Below are 10,897 nucleotides of genomic sequence, written 5' to 3'. Positions count from 1 at the left end.
TCCCTCTGGAACTGTCCAGTCCTTGGAGAATGCCTGGGGAAACCTCTCAAATGTCCATCCCATCCTGACCTCTACTCCTCGTGGTGTGAACCAGATCCTTCCTCAGATGTGTTCCTGTACCTCTGTGAAGCTGCTCAACAAAAGATCCATAGCAAGAACCATTGTTTCAGCCACCCATCCTGGTCATGCAGGGGAACTCTCTTGCTTTGGGGGGTTGGGGAGGGAGTGATGACCAAGGGAATGTGAAGGTTCCTAATGCTTCTTCCAGTGATAGAAAGGTTTCTCTTACATTCCATGCATTTTTAGGATTCGGGCAGTAAATTTCTCCTATGGTAAATTCCTCCTACTCAGATTCACCATTGTGGTGCAGTTCCTTAGTTTTTCTTTGTTTCTTTTTTTAACATTTAGTTTTTAGTTATAGGTGGACATGATACCTTTATTTTATTTTTATGGATTGAACCAGTGCCTCATGCATACTAGGTGAGGGTTCTACCTCTGAGACACAACTCCAGCCCATTCCTTAGTTTTTCTGTCAAAGGAATAATCAAGATTCCTTAGTCCAGGAAATAACAAAGGGATGTGAGAATTTCTAAATTTCATATACTGATAGATTTTGAGTCACACATTCTTTGGAGGTAGCAATTCTTTGAGGATCCGTATCTGGCACCTCTCCAGGTCCAGATGTGCCTCTGAACCCATTTGCAGGTGTTCATTCCATGGTGTGCATTTCTCATGCTCTACTGGTACTTTTGGCAGGAACCCTGCCCTCCTGTCACCAACAGTGTTTATGTTAGAATGTGCCTCTTCACTGACTGTGGCTTTTGGTAATATAACCTCCATGGCTGGGGCCTTTAATGAGCCAGTGTCAGCTCCCAAGGAGGTGCCAGCAGAGAGCCTCATCCTACATTTTGCAATGTCAATAAGAACTCCTCAAACATGCAATTCTTGGACAGAAGGCCAAGTCTATCCACAGTGGAACACCGTATCTATGTAGTGTGGTTATTATACCCCAGGCTGCTGAGGCCATTCCTCTACTATTGAAAAACAATGAGTGATGAGTTCTGGCAACATGATATTCCTAAAACCCCACAAATTCACCCACAGTGCTAGTCCTGGATTAAAGCAAAGACAGCAAAACACTTTACAGCAAGTATTAGGGAAAATACCACCACTCAGGAAGCCTGTCCACTACATCCAGTCCACTGTGGACAACAGTAAGTTGCTCCAGGAAGCAGCTTTTCTGATACCCTCTTTACTCACTGAGACTCTCACTGCCTTCAGGATGAGGTCAAATGCCTTTCAGTGTAGGCCCCAAGCCATTGGTGTTCGTCTGCCTCATCTGTCCACACTCCCGGATCCTGACCCTTGGGCTTGGTTTGTCTCCATCCTCCATCCTGACCCTCTGCACATCTACTTAGGAACTTCTGTGGTGGGTAACTGGTTCTCAGGTGCATTATTTGCTTATTCATCTTCATCCCCACTAGACCGTAATCCCCTCCATAGCAGAAACTGTAACATAGTCACATTTTTTTTGAATATGTTTAAAACACAGAAAGAGATCAAGAATTGTTTGTTGAATGGATGGATGGATGAATGGATGAGTGAAGGCTTCAGAAGGACCACTTGAAATGTAGATTCTCATTGGCTCAGGCTTCAAGATGTAGGCTGTGTCCACTTGCTTAGTGATGGTAGAGAACACTTTTACTACTTGCTACAGTTTGGTTTCCCGGTTTTGTCAACAGAAGATACTGTATTGGTCAAGGCAGTAAGAGTTAGGGGACAGGAAAGTTTTCAACAGCAGCTCTTTATTCGAGCAAAAAATAATCTGAGGCCACCACACCATAAATCACTGTGGCTGGCAATAACAGGAGTTAAAAGGAGAATAAAAGCATTATTACATTGACCTATATTGGCATGGGATGTTTATTACATTTCATGATCAGTTCATATTAATATTTTTGTATCTTATGACTATTAGTTATTACATATTATTGTTTAGTTCTCATCGCTAAGATACAGGTTTTATGAAAGACTGCTAACTCGAAAAGTAAAGATTAATATGGCAAAAAAAAAAATTGAACTTGTCTAATTTCTACTGAACTGGCAGCTCGTGTGACTGAGTCACATGATCCAAACAGGTATAGTGGTATCAAGTATACCATGAAGTCACATGATAATGAGTCAGAAAAAAGCAATTGTGATTAAGTTCAAACCATTTAGTTTATGCTTTGTAAATTTCTGGAAATTAATTCACTTAAAACATGTTTTGATGTAAAATGGTTTGTAAAGTTTGCCCCTTAGTAGGAACATCCACCGTTGCATATTTTGTAACTTTGTGTTTAAAAGAAGACTTAAAAGTTTCATTTTGGTTGGCCAGCAGGTTGAACAAGATCTACTATATCCATTATGCAAAATTGACAAGAAAATTGAAGGCTTTGTAAGAGAAAAACATCCTCTGAATTATATTTTAAAGGGAACATTTAAAATTTTTGTTAAAGTCTAGTTTCTGTTCTCAGTTTTTTTGTGTGTTTTGTTTTGTTTTGTAATACTGGGGATCAAACCCAGGACCTTGCCCATGCTCAGCAAGTGCTCTACTACTGAGTTAAACCCAGCCCTGTCTTTTATGTTTCAATAAAACTGTTTTCTTTATATTTATCTAGTCTTGTCAGGCCAAATCATTTTCATTAACAGTGATACTCAGAGCTGGAGCTTAGGAGCAGTAATAAAGAACAGGTTATTATCATCAAAGTCCCCTCCATTTCCCCAATGCCTGTTGTAAATCAGGCTATTTTGCAGAAATGTTTTCAGAAAGTTCTATTAAAAAATAACCAAAATCTATACCTAATATATTTTCAGTTAACTATTTAAGTGAATGACAGACAATTAAAACCAAAGCTGATATTTAAAAATGATTTTGTTAAAGTTTCCATAAGGACATTTGAAATTAAGTAACCAAGTCTTATTGGTTACTACCTATGAAACAGTACACCAAAGCATCTCTGTAAAAAGGAACAATAAAGACATAATTGTCATGACTTGGTGTTTTCCTCAGTCATTCAGGGGAAGGGGCCAGAAAAAGGACTAATTTCTTTGAACACCTCCTTATGTCACTCATAATTCAGGAATGTCATACTTTCCACTGAATCCTGGAAGAAAAGTAGGTCACAGAAAAGGAAACTGATTCAGAGAAGTCTGGAAATTGACACAACATCAAACAGAAAGAAGTCTGGGGCTAAACTCTTGCCTGCCTGGCTCCAAGGCTATTTCCTCTGTAGCATCTCTCCTTTATTTGGAATTTCCATCAAGTTGTTCTGGTAGCTCTTTGGAGGACATTGAAAAAGTCATTCTTATGGCCACTTTGCTTCCTGGTTTGTAATCAGCCAAGTGGATCTAAGTGAGGCCATTTGTAAACAGTCCTGCTTCCAAATCAATGAACAGAACAGAAACTGAGACCTTTACAAAAACTTTCGTCTGCAGGTTTAACTTGGCCTGTGACTCAGGGGAAGTGGAGATTGTTAAGACCTTGGGGTTCCTTAATTTACCTCTCTTTTAATAAACCTTTTCTTAAACCAGCAGCAGGACAAACGTCTTCCTGATCCCAGCTCCTTTTGTGCCAGCGGAAGACTGAGTGTCCAATTAAATAAGTCCAGGAGAAACTGCAGAGTGCAACAGTTACACGTGCAAGGAATCAGACAACCGTGGGTGTAAATCCTGGCCCTGCCATTACACTAATGTGGGACTTGAGTCATTGTACCATTGTTTCCCTTCTGTGAAATGGGAATAATCATAGGATTATGTCACGATCAAATGAATATCTGTTGAACATTTACAATACCTGGCACATTGAAAGTACTTGAAATAAGGCGAATTTTTTATTGATATTATTTACATTCAGCAGTTAAAAATTCTAAAAGTTGTATTTTGTAGTTCTTCCAACTGCAAAGTGGTCTTCAAGGCGTGAGTGAGCTCAGGAAATCTCAGAAGCCTTTCCCTGCTTTGCAAACTCAGGTGGTTCTAGCTGTTGAGAGGAGACGTCTCAAGGGAACCCCTTTCAAACCAAGTTCCAATCCAATGTGGAGCAGAGGCTTCTGTCCTTTTGGTTTATCTGAGTTAAGAATTTTTGGTCAATCACACCAGGTACTTCCACCAAAGAACTTCAAAACCATTCTGTCACTCAAGGATACCAGAGACTCATGCTCCCCTAGCTGATGGACAGCCAGGATCATCACAATGGGGACAGACGTGGCTTCTCTGGCCAGGACATGGGAAAGAGGTGAAATGAGACCCTTTTGAGAAGTCTAACGAGTGTTGTTCTTCTAGATTTAGAAAAGGGGAGATGCCAGAAGCAAGGAAAGAGAGGAAGGGAGGCATTGAGGACCACAGGGGTGGTTTAGCAAAGGGCCAGGAGAGGATGGTGAAGACGCGCCGGGTCACTTCTGGGAGGTCCGTGCCACTTGCTGTCCATCTGGCAACTCCCTCTCAGAAGCGGGAGCCGGCTTTTGGACACAGTCTTTTATTAAAACACACCCCCGCCTCAACAGACTGCGTGGTACCTATAACCGCCACAGTAACCTGCAGCTTGCAGCGGTGCCGCACGGCCGCCCAGAGGAGCCGCTGAAAGTCCCCCTCCCGCCGACCTCGCGCGATGTCGTCACCGCGGCCGGCCAATCAGGGCGCGCGACCAAAATAGCGCGGTATAAAGGCGGGCGGGCAAGGGCCTCCCGCGCGGAGCCGGCGCCCGGGCGGGGTTGCGCGCGCAGGTGGCGGTGGGCGGGGCCGGCGCCACCTGCGGGGACGGGGCGATGGGGCGGGGTCTCCCGCCGCACACCTGCTTCCGCCGGACGTGGAAGCGGAAGTCGTCGGCCTGTGGTCCAAATCCTCGCCCTGCCCGCAGTTTCTAAAAGAGACGTTGGTCCCGGGTTAAGCATCCTCCCGACCGGTTCCGCTTCAGGAAGAAGTGCGGGCCGCGGCCCGCGGGTTGCGGAACCCCAGGGCAGCTTTGGAGAGCGGACCGCAGCCGCCCCCAGTGCGGACCTGGTGCCCGCGCCGCACCGAGCCTGGGCGAAGTCTGGAGAGCACGGACGCGTCCGCACCCTCGGGGAGCGGGCCCAGTGGGGGTGGGAGACGGGGTCCGTGCCCACCGGGCCCACGGAGGGATGGGGCCAGGGTGGACGCATTGCCAGGAGTTCTAGGAGGCGGGAGCTGCAGTAGATGGAGAAAGAGCCTTGGGTTTTAGCCTCATTTACCAAATCAGTGACGTCGAAGAAGCACTAGAGCCAACCTGGAGGGGTTCCCACCTTTGCGATGCAGATGACAGTGCCTGCCAGCTAGCGTTTACTAGAGGGGGCGCCCACCTCGTCTCCCTCACTTCAGTTCCTCCCTCCCTTCCTCTTATTCTCTCCTCTATTTATTTTCTCCTTCCTTCATCTTTATTTTTTCTGAAATGTAGTGTAAACACAGTAAATTGCACAGACCTTAAAAGGAGAGCTGGGTGACCTTTAACATATGTATACACAAGTAATTAGCTCCCAGACCAAGATATAGAACATTCCATCACTCCTGGTTTCCACCTGCTCCCAGACAACACCTATCCCTCATTTACCGGACTTCTATTGCTATGTATTGTTTTTGTCTGTTCTTAAACTTGATATAAGTGCAATGGGGCAGTGTACTTTATTCTGTCTGGTTTCTTTGTCCAACATTATGTCTGTAAGATGCACGTTATTGCATGTATCACTAATTTGTAGTTTGTTTATTAATGATAGTATTTTGTTTTATAGCTAGACTACAGTTAATCATTCCATCATTGATGGGTATATTTGGATTGTTTTCATTTTCAGCTATTTTGAATAAAACTGCTGTGAACATTTATATAGTCTTGGTGAAAATAAATGGATGGATGTTTTGTTGTGTTTGTACCTAGGAGAGGAATTTTTGTCATAGGTTAGGTGAATGTTTAGTTTCAATAGACACTGTCTATAGTTTCTCAGAGGCTAATAGTTGGTATTTACAGTCTTTGATACTTCTGATGGGAAGCTAGGTATAGTGGCCTGTGCCTGTAGTCCCAGCTACTGGAAGGCTAAGGCAGAAGAACCACTGGAGCCCAAGAGTTCAAGGCCAGCCTGGGCAACACAGACAAAAAACAAAATAGAATAAACCCAAGCGAAAAGACTCAAACACCAGATTGTTTTCTTTTCTTTGGCTTTCTCCAATACTGGAGATTGAACCCTGGAGTGCTTTACCACTGAGCTACATCCCAGTACTTTTTGTTTTTTGAGACACAGTCTTGCTGAGTTCCGATACTCCTATCTCAGCTTCCCAAGTTGCTGGGATTACAGGCCTGTGCCACTTTGGCCACTGGTTGGTTGGGTTATTATTGAATTCTGAGTGCTGGTTATTAAGTATTATGTATACAAACCTTTGTTAAAAAGATTATCTTCCTTTCAATGAATTGACTTTGCACCTTTGTGAAAAATTAATTGGCCATATTCATCCAGATTTATTTCTGGACTTTTTTTTCCTGTTCCATTGAACTATGTATCTCTCCCTTCGCCAGTACTACATTTTCTTGATTACTGTAACTTTTGAGTAATTTTTAAAGCTCTCAACTTTGTTCAGTTTTCTGAGCTGTTTGAATATATTAATGCCTTTGATGTTCCGTAGAAATTTTAGGTGTATCTATGTATTTAAAGAGAAAATCCTGCTAGGGTTTGATTACAGTTGTGTTAAATTTATAGATGAATTTGAGGGGAATTTTTTTTTTTTTTTTTTTTGGTGCTGTGGAATTGAACCCAGGGCCTTCTGTATATTAAGCATATGCCCTACTACTGAGCTAAATCTCCAGCCCAGGAATTGACATCTTAAGTACACAGAGACTTAACCTGTGATTACGGTTGTCTTTCCATTTATTTAGGTTGTCTTTGATTTCCTTAGTGTACATTTTGTAGTAGTCACTATATATGTCCTTACATATATTTTTCTTAATTTTAGTTTCCAAATATGCATTGCTGTTTTGCAAAAATATGCTTGGTTTTTGTATATTAACCTTATATGCTGCTAACTTGCTAAACTAACTCATTAGTTCTAGAAGATCATTGTGGAATTGATCTATGGGGTTTTCCTCATATTTGTGAGTAGTTTGTGAATAGGGACACTTTTATTTCCTCTTTTTTCAATGTATATGACTTTTACTGGTTTATTGCCCTGTTTCATGAGCTAAAACTTCCTGTGCAGAGTTGAACAGAAGGGGTAAAATGGACATCTTTGCCTTGTTCCTGATCTTTAGATAGAAATATTCAGTCTTCACTTTAAGTAAGCTATTGAAGGCTTTTCTGTAGGTGTGTATAGTAGGTTTTTTTTTTTTTCATTAGTATAATGAAATACCCAAGGCAGACTAACTTTATTTTAAAAAGATGTTTATTTCACTTAACAGTTTTAAAGACTGAAAGTCCAAGATCAGAAGGGCCTATAGTACTATGGCTGGTGTGCTTGTGAGAATGAGAGATCACATCACCGAATGGGAATCCAGAGAGACTAGGGCTAGAAGCCCTTCTGAAGGCATGCCCCCAGTTGACCCAAGGATCACCCCTTAGGCCCCACCTCTTAAAGCTTCCACTGTCAACCTCATCAAGGACCTAGCCTGCAACAAATGAACACTTGAGGGAAACTTAAATCACAGCTAGCTGGGAATGGAGGCACACACCTGTAATTCCATCTACTTGGGAGGCTGGGGCAAGAAGACTGCAAGTATGAGAACAACCTTGGCAACTTAGGAAGACCCCATCTCAAAATAAAAAGGACTGGGGATGTAGCTCAGTGGTAGTGTAGCCAGTTTCAGTCTCCAGTATGGCAAAACAACAAAATAAAAACCCAAAACCTAAATCGTGGCAGTGTGCTTTATCAGCTTGAATTCCTTTTATTCCTCATTTACTGAGTGCTTATATCTTGAACCGTTGAATTTCTTCAAATGCTTTTTTTTTTGCATCAATTTATATCTTGAGGCATACATTTATTGGGCTTTATATATTGCATCTCCAGGATAAACCCCACTTGGTTGTGGTGAAAGATGTAAGAGTTCTTTGCATATATTGAATTTGATAGTATTTTGCATCTGTATTCATGGAGGCTATTGGCTCATGATTCATTGATTCATGGGGGATATTTCTTTACTTTTTCTGGTTTTAGTAGCAAGGCAATGCTTAACTCATAAAATGAATTAGAAAGCATTCCCTTTTCTTTGATTTTTCTGTAAGACCTTTTTCTGTAAGGGCTCATGTTATTTCTTTAAATCTTTGGTTGTATTTGCTAAAGAAACCATTTGGGGCCACAGATTTCTTTTAGGAAGATTTTTAGCTACAAATTAAATTTATTTAGTAGATATAGGATTATTTAGGTTTTATATGTATTCTTGGATAAGATTTGATAGCTTATGGCCAGCAAAGAATTAATACATTTTATCTTAGTTGTCAAATTTATGTGTACAAAGTTATTTGTATCATTACTTAATCATCCTTTTAGTGTCTGTGGGGTTTGTGGTGATACCTCATTCATTCCTGGTTTTGATGATCTTCTCTATTTCCTATATTCAGTTTCATTGATTTCTGCTCTAATTTTTGTTATTTCTTTTATTCTGCTTGTTGTAGGCTTATATTATTTTTCTCTTCTATTTTCCCAAAGTGGAAACTTGGATTATCAATATTAAAGCCTTCTCCATTTTGAACATATCTATTCAATATTATAACTGTACCAATAAGCACTGCTTTTAATGTATCGCACAATATGTGATAAATCTTATTTAGTTCAAAACCTTTTATAATTTCTTTTGGGGCTTCCTTGACCCATATTTTATTCAGAATCATTTGATCTCCAAATATTTTCAGCGTTTCCAGATCTCTGTTATTAATTTCTAATTACATTGTCATTTAAAAACAACTTTGTGTGATTTCTGCTCATTTAGAGTTGTCGAAATGTGTTTTATGGCCAGAAGGTGGTCTATGTTGGTGAATGTTCCATATGAACTTGAGAAGAATGTGTCTCTCGATGTTGGATGAAATTATCTATAGATGTTAATTCTGTTCAGTTAATTGATGCTGTTGTTCAGTAACTATGCCCTTATGACCTGCTGGATCTGCCAATTACTAATAGGGGGCTAGTAAAATCTTCAATTATAATGATGAGTTTGTCTGTTTCTCCTTGGAGTTCTATCAGTTTTTCCTACATGTATTTTGATGCTCTGTTGTTAGGTATATACACATTAAGAACTGTTATGCTTTCTTGGAGAATTGACCCCTTTATCTTTATGGAATGTTCTTTTTTACCCGGATAACTTTCCTTCTTCTAAAGTCTGCTCTGTCTGAAATTAATCTAGCTACCTCAGCTTTCTTTTGATTAGTATTAGCAAGGTATGTCTTTCTCTATCCCTTTTCTTTTCATCTGTGTCTTTATATTTAAAGTGAGTTTCTTAAATAACAGCATATAGTTGGTCTTGTTTGTTTTTATTCTGGTGTATAGTATTTGTATTTAATTGATACATTCATACCACTTACATTTTGACATAGTTGGATTGATATCTATTATTCTTGTAACTGTTTTACAGTTGATGTATTTATTCATTATTTGTTTTTAACCTGTCCCTCTTTTTCTTTCTTCTCTGGTTTGTCTTTTTGTTTGTTGTGCTGGGGAAGGATGCCAGGGCCTACACTTTCAGTGATCCATCCCATAAAGGCATGTTTCATTTCTGTTAAAAGTTTTTAATTTCTAGCATTTGCTTCTGGTTCACTGAGTTTGCATATCTCTGCTTATATTTCTCATTTATTTTTGCATGTCATGTACCTTCTCCTTTAAACCCCTAAACATAATGATCATAGTTAAACTCTTTATCTGATAATTCTAAAATCCTTGCTGTGTCAGAGTCAGGTTCTGATGCTTCCTTTCTCTCTTCCCACTTTTTGTTGCCTTTTAGCATACCTTGTAATTTTTTGTTGAAAGTCAGATGTGATGTATCAGGTGATAAAAACCAAGATGATTAGGCTGTTACTGTGAGGATTTATGTTGGTCTGGCTGGGAGCTGGCCTGGGTTCAATGTTTGCTACAGCTATAGCTGCCAGAGACTTCCTCTGATTCCCTTGTTTTCTTCTTGTTGTCCTTGGGTTACCCTAAGAACTCCTTCTTAAATAGAGTTCTTGCCTAGTAGCTCTCTCAGTTGTAACCCTCTGTACTGGAGCCCTGTTGATATGGCATGAGGGAGTGGAGGTGTTCTCTAATCTTATGATTAAATCTCAGTTGTTTAGCAGCCCTGAGTCCCTGGGCTGTGACCTTCAGAGGAGATCCTCAGTCTTATTTTTCCTTGCTTTACCTGAGACAGGAAGGCAAGAGAGGCTAGTGTTGGCTAATTTCCATTCCTCCAAATGAGATAAGACTCTGATAAACCAATTTTCCTTAGAAGGCAGGCCTTTTAACAAAGGAAAACTGAGTGTTTTTCAAAATGGAAAAGATTTTTTTCCACCTTCCCCTTCCCATGACCCTGGTGAGGGTCTTAGAGATAAAACCTATAAAACTATGAGCCATCTCTATAACTGGGCCCTAACTGAGCTTAAACCAGGAAGTCTCTGATAATTTTTAAGTGTGGAGGTTTCTCATATGATTTCAGTTTTCCACTGTGGTCATAGAGTATATTTTATAAGACTTCAATTCTTTTAAATGTATCAAGGTTTGTTTTATGACCTTGGATCTGGTCTCTGTTGGTGGGTCTTCCTCAGGAAGATTGTGTTGGCTGAAATATTCAACAAATATCAATCAGATTAGTTGATTGATGATGTTTTCCAGTTCGGTATCTTTATTGACTTTCTATTCTATGATTACTGAGAGAGGAATGTAGAGCCATCCATCTATAACTGGA

Source organism: Marmota monax, unplaced genomic scaffold (assembly GCF_021218885.2).
Source record: "Marmota monax isolate L192 unplaced genomic scaffold, Marmota_monax_Labrador192_F-V1.1 WCK01_AAM20220418_F8-fsc01108, whole genome shotgun sequence".
Lineage (NCBI taxonomy): Eukaryota > Metazoa > Chordata > Mammalia > Rodentia > Sciuridae > Marmota > Marmota monax.
Note: the sequence above shows the minus strand (reverse complement) of the source record.